This window comes from Pristiophorus japonicus, chromosome 27 (genome assembly GCF_044704955.1).
Source record: "Pristiophorus japonicus isolate sPriJap1 chromosome 27, sPriJap1.hap1, whole genome shotgun sequence".
Taxonomy (NCBI): Eukaryota; Metazoa; Chordata; class Chondrichthyes; family Pristiophoridae; genus Pristiophorus; species Pristiophorus japonicus.
Window position 1 is genome coordinate 3,410,155 of NC_092003.1, and position 9,543 is coordinate 3,419,697.

A 9,543-nucleotide genomic window follows, 5' to 3' on the forward strand; every position below is an offset into this window, starting at 1 on the left:
CTACCCGGGAGAACACAACATCAGAAACAGGAGCAGGAGTGGGCCATTCGGCCCCTCGAGCCTGCTCCGCCATTTAATAACCATCATGGCTGATCCGATCATGGACTCAGGTCCACTTCCCTTATCGTTGAAAAATCTGTCTACCTCCGCCTTGAAGATTAGTCCAGGGAACGACGGGGGAGAGTTAGCGAGCCGTGGTCGGTGGGGTTGTTGCGAGGTGGGGTGGAGGAATTTCTGACATCCACTGCCCCTGCTGTGTCTTAACTCGCCCCCAGTCCCGCTCACCCATCACCCCCTGTGCCCCCTGCTGTGTCCTAACTCGCCCCCAGTCCCACTCACCCATCACCCCCGCTCACCCATCACCCCCTGTGCCCCCTGCTGTGTCCTAACTCGCCCCCAGTCCCACTCACCCATCACCCCCTGTGCTCGCTGCCCCGTGTCCTAACTCGCACCCAGTCCCACTCACCCATCACCCCCTGTGCTCACTGCCCCGTGTCCTAACTCGCACCCAGTCCCGCTCACCCATCACACCCTGTGCTCACTGCCCCGTGTCCTAACTCGCCCCCAGTCCCACTCACCCATCACCCCCTGTGCTCGCTGCCCCGTGTCCTAACTCACACCCAGTCCCGCTCACCCATCACCCCCTGTGCTCACTGCCCCGTGTCCTAACTCGCACCCAGTCCCACTCACCCATCACCCCCTGTGCTCACTGACCTACATTGGCAACCGGTCCGGCAACGCCTCGATTTCAAAATTCACGTCCTCATGTTCAAATCCCTCCTCACCCTCCCCTCCCTATCTCTGTAACCCCCTCCAGCCCCTACACCCCTCCCTATCTCTGTAACCCCCTCCAGCCCCTACACCCCTCCCTATCTCTGTAACCCCCTCCAGCCCCTACACCCCTCCCTATCTTTTTAACCTCCTCCAGCCCCTACACCCCTCCCTATCTCTGTAATCTCCTCCAGCCTCTACACCCCTCCCTATCTCTGTAACCTCCTCCAGCCCCTACACCCCTCCCTATCTCTGTAACCCCCTCCAGCCCCTACACCCCTCCCTATCTCTGTAACCTCCTCCAGCCCCTACACCCCTCCCTATCTCTGTAACCCCCTCCAGCCCCTACACCCCTCCCTATCTCTGTAACCTCCTCCAGCCCCTACACCACTCCCTATCTCTGTAACCTCCTCCAGCCTCTACACCCCTCCCTTTCTCTGTAACCTTCTACAACCCTCCCCAAGATCTCTGCGCTCCTCCAATTCTACCCTCTTGCCCATCCCCCGATTCCCATCGCTCCACCATCGGTGGCCGTGCCTTCAGCTGCCTGGGCCCCAAGCTCTGGAGCTCCCTCCCTAAACCTCTCCGCCTCTCTCTCCTCCTTTAAGACGCTCCTTAAAACCGACTTCTCTGACCCAGCTTTTGGTCGCCTGTCCAAATATCTCCTCATCTAACCCCGTGCTGTACCTGCCCTGGGAGTGTTTGATGGGACAGTGTAGAGGGAGCTTTACTCTGTATCTAACCCCCTGTACCTGCCCTGGGAGTGTTTAATGGGACAGTGTAGAGGGAGCTTTACTCTGTATCTAACCCCCTGTACCTGCCCTGGGAGTGTTTGATGGGAGAGTGTAGAGGGAGCTTTACTCTGTATCTAATCCCGTGCTGGGGTTTTGAGGGTTGATTAAGTATTCATTGTGTCAACAACAAAACTGTAACGATTTGCGATCTGGTGTCTGAATTGTTTTGATTGAAAAGCTTGTACTTACAGAACTGACGGTGCTTTAGTGTGAAGAGAATCGCATTGTTGCAAAAGAAATATATAGAATAACAGATACCCCGGGAGTGAGTTACAGGCTGGAATCTAATCGAGGGGCTCGGGGGGTTTATATATAGAATAACAGATACCCGGGAGTGAGTTACAGGCTGGAATCTAATCGAGGGGTTCGGGGGGTTTATATATAGAATAACAGATACCCGGGAGTGAGTTACAGGCTGGGATCTAATCGAGGGGTTCGGGGGGTTTATATATCGAATAACAGATACCCGGGAGTGAGTTACAGGCTGGGATCTAATCGAGGGGTTCGGGGGGTTTATATATAGAATAACAGATACTCGGGAGTGAGTTACAGGCTGGAATCTAATCGAGGGGTTCAGGGGGTTTATATATAGAATAACAGATACCCGGGAGTGAGTTACAGGCTGGGATCTAATCGAGGGGTTCGGGGGGTTTATATATAGAATAACAGATACTCGGGAGTGAGTTACAGGCTGGAATCTAATCGAGGGGTTCAGGGGGTTTATATATAGAATAACAGATACCCGGGAGTGAGTTACAGGCTGGAATCTAATCGAGGGGTTCGGGGGGTTTATATATAGAATAACAGATACCCGGGAGTGAGTTACAGGCTGGGATCTAATCGAGGGGTTCGGGGGGTTTATATATAGAGTAACAGATACCCGGGAGTGAGTTACAGGCTGGGGACTTTATAGATGTTGAATCGAAGCCCTGTATCCCAGAGCCAACACATTATTTGAGGTTGCGATTACTCTCCTGCGGAATAGTTGGGAGGGGATTGGGGGATTGATCTCACTATCCTGGGGGGGGAGGGGGGCGGAGCAGGGGACCCCTCAGCGTGTTGGGGTCTGGGGGGGCAGGGCGTGGGGTTTACCGTGAAGGCAGGGGGCACTGGCTGGCTGAACGTTTGTCCCCTCAGTTAAACCTCCGGGACGAGTCAGCCCGGGGAGAGGCGAGAGTTGAACCTGTGTTCCGGGGAGCAGGTGCCAATGCCGTGAGCGAGATTGAACGACGCGGGGATTGTGATTGGCTGCGTCGCTGCATCGAGTGAGGAATCACACCTCGACTCCCACCCCACCTTTAATCAGCCTCTGCACAGACTCTCTCACAGCAAAGGAAGATCCCATTGGGCCCCTCGAGCCCGTGCTGTGCCGGCTCTGTGACAGAGCGATCCAATCAGTCCCACTCCCCCCGCTGCTCTTTCCCCACAGCCCCGGCACATTTCTCCTGTCCCAGTATTGATCCAATTCCCGGTTCGAAAGTCACGATTGAATCTGCTCCCACCGCCCTTTCAGGCAGCGCGTTCCCGATCACAACAACTCGCTGCGTCAAAACATTCTCCTCGTCTCCCCCTCTGGTTCCATCGCCGATTATCGTCAATCCGTGTCCCTCTGGTTACCGGCCCTCCTGCCCCCGGGAACAGTCCCTCCTGATTTACAGCTGTGAGTCAAAAGGTTGTAGGTTCCCACTCCAGGGACCTGTCGGAGGGACAGTACTGAGGGAGTACTGCACTGTCGGAGGGGCAGTACTGAGGGAGCGCCGCACTGTCGGAGGGGCAGTACTGAGGGAGCCCCGCACTGTCGGAGGGGCAGTACTGAGGGAGCGCCGCACTGTCGAAGGGGCAGTACTGAGGGAGCGCCGCACTGTCGGAGGGGCAGTACTGAGGGAGCGCCGCACTGTCGGAGGGGCAGTACTGAGGGAGCGCCGCACTGTCGGAGGGGCGGTACTGAGGGAGCGCCGCACTGTCGGATGAGACGTTAAACCGAGGCCCCGTCTGCCCTCTCGGGTGGATGTAAAAGATCCCGGGGCCACTATTGGAAGAAGAGCAGGGGGAGTTCTCCCCGGTGTCCTGGGGCCAATATTTATCCCTCGACCAACATCACTAAAACAGATGATCTGGGTCATTATCACATTGCTGTGTGTGGGAGCTTGCTGTGCGCAAATTGCCGTTTCTCACATTACAACAGTGAGCGCACTCCGATAGTACTTCATTGGCTGTGAGGCGCTGTGGGACGTCTGGTGGTGGTGAAAGGCGCTATATAAATGCAAGTCTTTCTTCACTGTAACAAATCCCCCCCGTGATTGTGAACACCTCGATCAAATCTCCCCCTTAACCTGCTCTGCTCCGAGGAGAACAACCCCGGCTTCTCCGGTCTCCCCACGTAACTACAGTCCCCCATCCTGCTTTGGGGCTATCACAGAGCTGCCCAGTGACCCTGACCCTCTCTCGGACGATGCTCCCTATTCCTGTTCTGATACATCGGTCGGAGGGCGGTATTGAGACACCTTCCTGACCAGCGAAAGCACCCTTGAGTTAGAAAAGTGTAAAGCTCACTCTGCATTTACATAGCGCCTTTAAAGTCGTGAAAAGTCTCAAGGTGCTTCACGGGAGCGTAAATCGGACGCACTCTGACCCCGAGCCACATCGGGAGATATTGGGGACAGGCGACCAAAAGCTGGGTCAGAGAGGTGGGTTTTAAGGAGCATCTTAAAGGAGGAGAGAGAGGCGGAGAGGTTTAGGGAGGGAGTTCCAGAGCTTGGGCCCCAGGCAGCTGAAGGCACGGCCACCGATGGTGGAGCGATGGAAATGAACTCGAACCTTCGCGATCACCGGACATCTCAACGAGCTTTACAGCCAATGAAGTACTTTTGTTGGAAGTGCAGTCGCTGTTGTAATGTGGGAAACGCCAATTTGCGCACAGCAAGCTCCCACACACAGCGATGTGATAATGACCCAGATCATCTGTTTCTCAGCGATGTTGGTCGAGGAGTTAATGTTGGCCCCCAGGACATCGGGCAAACCTTCCCCCCCACCCAACCGGCTCCCCCCCCCACTCTTGTTGGGGTACAAGAGATGATGCAAGCAATCAGAAAGTAGCGGAGTGATCCGGTCCCAGGATATTCCCGCCCTTGGCAGAAGCAGCCCACAGGATCCTGGAAAGGAGGAAGTGGTTTGGCATTCTCGGGCAGGGAGGGGACTTTGAGCAGGCTGCCTTACACAAGGACATAAGAAATAGGAGCAGGAGTCGGCCATTCGGCCCCTCGAGCCTGCTCCGCCATTCAATACGATCGCGGCTGATCCGATCATGGACTCAGCTCCACTTCCCCACCCGCTCCCCATAACCCTTCACTCCCTTATCACTCACAAATCTGTCTATCTCCACCTTAAATATATTCAATGTCCCAGCCCCCACAGCTCTCTGGGGCAGAGAATTCCACAGATTTACAACCCTCCGAGAGAAGAAATTCCTCCTCATCTCAGTTTTAAATGGGCGGCCCCTTATTCTGAGACCATGCCCCCTAGTTCTAGTCTCCCCCATCAGTGGGAACATCCTCTCTGCATCCACCTTGTCGAGCCCCCCTCATAATCTGATACGTTTCGATAAGATCACCTCTCATTCTCCTGAACTCCAATGAGTAGAGGCCCAACCTCCTCAACCTTTCCTCATAAGTCAAGCCCCTCAATCCCCGGAATCAACCGAGTGAACCTTCTCGGAACTGCCTCCGGTGCAAAGTATAATCCCTCCTGACACGGTTCGAAGGAGGGAGTGGACGCGAGTCGACTCTTCTCTGAGGCGAAGGGGTTCCCATTCCCAGGAGAGACGAGCCAAACACGGAGGGAGTTCGGGACAGCCGTGGGGAAGTGCGTTGACCCAGAGGGGAATTTGAGTTTGTGGAGTCACGTTCCAGGGACGGGCAGGGAAAAAGACAAAGGAAATGGGGTCAAGGTTCAACTGGAGGGGTTGACAGTGGCGGGGGGGGAGGGGGAAGGCAGTGAGGGTGGGGGCAGGAATGGGAAGGAATGCTGCACTCCCCCCACAGTGGCAGGCAGTGACTAGTGGGATGCCGCAGGGTTCAGTGCTGGGACCCCAGCTATTTACAACATACATTAATGATTTAGATGAAGGAATTGAGTGTAATATCTCCAAGTTTGCAGATGACACTAAACTGGGTGGCGGTGTGAGCTGTGAGGAGGAGGCTAAGAGGCTGCAGGGTGACTTAGACAGGTTAGGTGAGTGGGCAAATGCATGGCAGATGCAGTATAATGTGGATAAATGTGAGGTTATCCACTTTGGTGGTAAAAACAGGAAGGCAGAATATTATCTGAATGGTGACAGATTAGTAAAAGGGAAAGTGCAACGAGACCTGGGTGTCATTGTACATCAGTCATTGAAAGTTGGCATGCAGGTACAGCAGGCAGTGAAGAAGGCAAATGGCATGTTGGCCTTCATAGCAAGGGGATTTGAGTATAGGAGCAGGGAGGTCTTACTGCAGTTGTACAGGGCCTTGGTGAGGCCTCACCTGGAATATTGTGTTCAGTTTTGGTCTCCTAATCTGAGGAAGGACATTCTTGCTATTGAGGGAGTGCAGCAAAGGTTCACCAGACTGATTCCCGGGATGGCAGGACTGACCTATCAAGAAAGATTGGATCGACTAGGCTTATATTCACTGGAGTTTAGAAGAATGAGAGGGGCTCTCATAGAAACATATAAAATTCTGACGGGACTGGACAGGTTAGATGCAGGAAGAATGTTCCCGATGTTGGGGAAGTCCAGAACCAGGGGTCACAGTCTAAGGATAAGGGGTAAGCCATTTAGGACCGAGATGAGGAGAAACTTCTTCACCCAGAGAGTGGTGAACCTGTGGAATTCTCTACCACAGAAAGTAGTTGAGGCCAATTCACTAAATATATTCAAAAAGGAGTTAGATGTGGTCCTTATGGCTAAAGGGATCAAGGGGTATGGAGAGAAAGCAGGAATGGGGTACTGAGGGAATGATCAGCCATGATCTCATTGAATGGTGGTGCAGGCTCGAAGGGCCGAATGGCCTACTCCTGCACCTATTTTCTATGTTTCTATGTCCTTGCCACCGCCATTGTCCCATGGCTCAGTCCCGTGAGAGCAATCCATCACCCCCTCAAACCTGGTGGCTCTATCTACCCCCGCCCCGCTCCGCTCCGCTCCCAAGTGCCAGTCCCGTTGCTCGGGGGTGGGGACGGAGGGGTGAGGCGTCCGTTGTTTCGAGGCCCTGGGAGTGCCTGAGGAGACGAGGCGAGGCGGAGGAAGGGTGCTGGAGGCAAAGGTTGTGCCTCGGTGATTGATATAGAGGAGGTGGGGGGGGGGGTATCCCGTCAGTACTGTGGAAGCCCCCTCTGAGGGCATTCAACGAGGGGATGGTTAACCGGGTAACGGAAGGTAGTCACAGAGACCACCGACCAAGCACAGCCACCTTGGACCATGGAGACTACAAGAACTACATTTATATAGCACCTTTAATGTCCCAAGCCCCGTATGAGCTAAAAAAAATTCACACCAAGCCGCATAAGGAGATATTGGGACAGGCGACCAAAATCTGGGTCACAGAGATCGGTTTTAAGGAGCGTCTTAAAGGAGGAGAGAGAGGCGGAGAGGTTTAGGGAGGGAGTTCCAGAGCTTGGGGCCCAGGCAGCTGAAGGCACGGCCACCGACGGTGGAGCGATGGGAATCGGGGATGGTCAGGGGGGCAGAATTAGAGGAGTGCAGATATCTCAGGGGGTTGTGGGGCTGGAGGAGGTTACAGAGATGGGGGGGGGCGAGGGCCATGGAGGGGGTTACAGAGATAGGGAGGGGCGAGAGCCATGGAGGGATTTGTAAACGAGGATGGGGAATTTTGAGATCGAGGCGTTGCTTAACCGGGAGCCAATGTAGGTCGCCGCTCTTCAAAGGACAGGTCCAGCTAATCCGCCACTGCTGTCTGGCCTGTATCGAGACGTATCTGTGTGTTGTAAATAGAGGTGCTGCTGTCTGAGGTACAAGAGAGAGGAGGTGGGCAGCTAGTGACTTTTGCCGGATGCCTCTCGCTGGACTGCGGCGACCACAATCTCAAGGCATCCGGTCGGCCACAACCAGCGGAGAGACGAGTGTTTGCAGAAAGGAAATTTGAAATAAAAGCACATTTTAATACAGGGTACCGCTTCCGTAGACGCTGGTTTAAGATGTTCAGAGAGACGCCAATCTTTCATGTGCGTGTGTGAGAGGAGGGGAGGTGTATAGGACACACACACACACACACACATACCGCGCATCTCCTCCCAGTCACCATACCCAGAGGGAGCTTTGCTCTGTATCTAACACCCTGTACCTGCCCTGGGAGTGTTTGATGGGGCAGTGTAGAGGGAGCTTTACTCTGTATCTAACCCCGTGCTGTACCTGCCCTGGGAGTGTTTGATGGGGACAGTGTAGAGGGAGCTTTACTCTGTATCTAACCCCCTGTACCTGCCCTGGGAGTGTTTGATGGGACAGTGTAGAGGGAGTTTTACTCTGTATCTAACCCCGTGCTGTACCTGCCCTGGGAGTGTTTGATGGGGCAGTGTAGAGGGAGCTTTACTCTGTATCTAACCCCCTGTACCTGCCCTGGGAGTGTTTGATGGGACAGTGTAGAGGGAGCTTTACTCTGTATCTAACCCCTTGTCACTGTCCTGGGAGTGTTTGATGGGACAGTGTAGAGGGAGCTTTACTCTGTATCTAACCCCCTGTACCTGCCCTGGGAGTGTTTGATGGGACAGTGTAGAGGGAGCTTTACTCTGTATCTAACCCCCTGTACCTGCCCCGGGAGTGTTTGATGGGATAGTGTAGAGGGAGCTTTACTCTGTATCTAACCCCCTGTACCTGCCCTGGGAGTGTTTGATGGGGATGGTGGAGAGGGGGGAATGGCCGCTCTTTGGTGGGGGTGGGGGGGGTGGTGAAGGAGCAGAGGGAATTCCATGTGAATAGTAAGCTGTGTGACCCCCACCGAGAGTGGGCTACCTCAGCGACTGGAGGGGGGCCGGGGGGCAGGTACATAAACCACCCCCCCCCCGTGCCCCTCCCCCCGAATGCGGGTTGGGGGGGTGGGGAGGCTGAAGGGGAGAAGTGGTAAAATGGTGACACTTCCTCCACAAGTGTCTCCCTCGTCCGAAAACCGAGGGGTGGGGGGGGGCGTTAACCCCGTGGGCCTGGGGGGGGGGGGACTTGGGCGAAGGGGGCAGACGCGTCTTCCTTTGCATCGTAGTCTGTCGGCAGCAGAATGGGCAGGCTCCGTCTCTTGGTTCTCTGGTCCGCCTTCCTTTCCTCCTGACTGGCTGTCGCTGGGAGACGGTCTCCGGGGAAACCCGCCGGGAGCTTGGGATGGTCCGAGCTCGCTGGCTCTGTGCTCTGTTTCACACACTTGTGTTTACTGTGCGTGCGTGTGTGTGTGTGTGTGTCCCCTCCCATGCCAATTCCCGTCGGTTGTTGGAGATCTGTGTGTGTGTGTGTGTGTGTGTGTGTGTCCCCTCCCGTGCCAATTCCCGTCGGTCGTTGGAGATCTGTGTGTGTGTGTGTGTGTCGATCTGACCTCTCTTGTACGTGATTCCCTGTTTTATGCTGCTCTGTCTCCGCACTTTCTGCGTGCGTGCCTGTGTGTGCGGGCGTGCTTATAAAGCAAATCCTTCCCAGTCTCGAGTCGACTCTTGTCTCTCATTGTCCTCTCTGTCGTTCTTTCTCTCCTCTCTCTCGTTCCTTGCCTTGCCTGCAAGCCATGAATCTGGGGTACGGCTGCAAGTCCTCTCACCTCACTCTCACTCTCCACTCTCACTCTCACATCTCACTCACACTCACACTCACACTCACACTCACTCTCACACTCACTCTCACTCTCACTCTCACTCTCTCACGCTCTCTCACTCTCTCTCTCTCACTCTCTCTCACTCTCTCTCACTCTCTCTCACACTCTCTCACACTCTCTCACACTCTCACACTCTC